The following is a 2,527-nucleotide window of genomic DNA, read 5'->3' on the forward strand; positions in this document are numbered from 1 at the left end:
AATTACATCACGATCGCTGTATTCATGTTATTTCCTTTACTTGAAAAGTCCTTAATTTCCATCCAAGTTTATACATCTTTAAAGAATCAACCTAAATACCAGGCTATCTTAAAACCTGCCATTATGAGGCTAATTGTACATGTTCACCTTCTTCTTTTTACATCCCATGCCACTCTATACCTCTATTTTGCATCAAATCCCTGTGTAATTACCATATCCCTCTTATGCTATTATAAGCGCTTTGAGTATAGAGACAGTGTATACTATACCACTTCATTTCTTGCCCATAACAGGAACTTTTTTTTTTTTTTTGGGGACAGAGTCTTACTTTGTTGCCTAGGCTGGAGTGCAATGGCATGCTATCCGCTCGCTGCAACCTCTGCCTCCTGGGTTCAAGTAATTCCTTTGCCTCAGCTTCCTGAGTGGCTGGGACTATAAGCGTGAGCCATCGCCCCCAGCTAATTTTTGCATATTTAGTAGAGACAGGGTTTCACCATGTTGGCCAGGCTGGTCTTGAACTCCAGACCTCAGGTGATCCACTCACTTTGGCCTCCCAAAGTGCTGGGATTACAGGTGTGAGCCACGGTGCCCACTCCATAACAGGTACTTAATAAACTTAATTAAAACCAGATATCTGCCAACACCCATAAATTAAAGTAGAAAACTTCAATGGGAGAATACAATATTTGAATGAATAGCTATCTTGGAAATGATACACAGTTTGAAGGGAACATTATAAGATACTAGATTAGGGCAATGCTTCTCAAACTTTAAAGTGAGTAAAAGTCACTTGGGTGAAAATCTTATTAAACAGCTGCCCCAGAGAATTTGATTCAGTAGGTCTGGGGTAGGGCTGTGAATTTGCATTTCTAATAAATTCCCACATGCTGCTGATGCTGCTGGACAGTGGACAAAATACTGAGTAGCATTAGTTGAAGGGGCAAGCTTGACGTCATAATGCCTGGACTTAAATTTCACCACTACCATGTACTGACTTTATAATCTTAAGTTGCCAAATTTCTTTAAACCTCACTCAGCTTCCTTGCTTCTAAAATGGCAATAATAATGGAACATCTTGGGACTGTCATGATAAATAACTAAGCCATAAAGCATGCTTCTTGTAGTACCTAACACATAGCATGTATTCAAAACTTAGGTGTCAGTGTGAATACTTAATGGGACAACTAAGTCAACAGATTCCTAAAGAGCAGTGGTCATTAAACTATGGCCTGCAGGATATATTTGGCTCCCTGCCTGTTTTCATAATGCTGGTGAATTAAGAATAGTTGTTTTTTTTTTTTTTTTTTTTTTTTTTTGAGACAGGGTCTCTCTTGTTGCCCAGGCTGCAGTGCAGTGGTACAAACACAGCTCAGTGTAGCCTCCTCTACCTCTGGGGCTAAGCAATACTCCCACCTTAGCCTTCTGAGTAGCTGGGTCACAGGTGACACCACCACACCAGGCTAATTAAAAAAAAAAAAAGTATGTAGAGGTGGGGTCTTGCTATGTTGCCCAGGCTAGTCTCAAATTCCTGGCCTCAAGCAATCCTCCCACAGTGCTGGAATTACAGGTGTGAGCCACCATGACCAGTCCTAAAATGTGTACTTCAAGGCTCTTTACATTAAAAGATTGTCACCAAGTGGTGACTTTATCAGTGAATTATTAAGATTAGAACCATCAATATTTCTGTTATCTCCATTATCTGACAATAATGTGCAGTAGGTATATAGTTCATAATGTAGCAGCAGAAAAGTAACAAAGGATTCTTAGAGAACAGATAATACAAAAAGAACTTGGAAATAAGATGAATTTGAGGGATAAGAGGTAAAAGGAGATAATTAATATCAAAGCTCCTCTAATCAGAAAATGCTGTCAGATGTCCCAACCCACTTTTTAAAAACTTGATATTTATTGTCTTTTTTTCTGATTATAAAAACACATTTATAGTATTTGGAAAATACAAAAACATATACAGAATATAAATAAATTATTCCCAGTATTAGAGGTAATCATGTTTAAACATCTTCACTTTTATAAAATTGGGAATGTTACTGTACAAAATGCTTATTTTTTTAATGTGACATTTCTCCAAAATTCACATAATTTTGAGAGAATATCTGAGAACACTGTGTTCAATAGCTAATGATGTCCCAGTTTTTAGAAATGTCATGATTTATTTAATTATTACCCTCATCAATTGATCTTAGGTTAAGGTTTTGTTATTATTTCTAAATAATGCTAAAATAAACAAGCTTGCTTATAATATTTCTGCATATCTTTGATTTTTTTTCCTGCTACAAGTTACTATAATAAAAAAATTGTCTAAATTTGTGTTGCTTTCAAGGAAAGCAGAAGAAAAAGATTATAGACAAGGGTAATGATAATTAAACAGTCTCTCTCCTCTCTCTCACTCTGGTTTTGCAGATTTCCAAACCACACCAATTTTGGGGATTTCTACCTAAGAATAAGTAATATTAAATGACATATTCTCTCTTACCAGCCATCGTATTTTTTACAAATCCCCCTTCCT

Source organism: Aotus nancymaae, unplaced genomic scaffold (assembly GCF_030222135.1).
Source record: "Aotus nancymaae isolate 86718 unplaced genomic scaffold, 86718_ANA_hifiasm-v0.15.2.pri h1tg000036l, whole genome shotgun sequence".
Lineage (NCBI taxonomy): Eukaryota > Metazoa > Chordata > Mammalia > Primates > Aotidae > Aotus > Aotus nancymaae.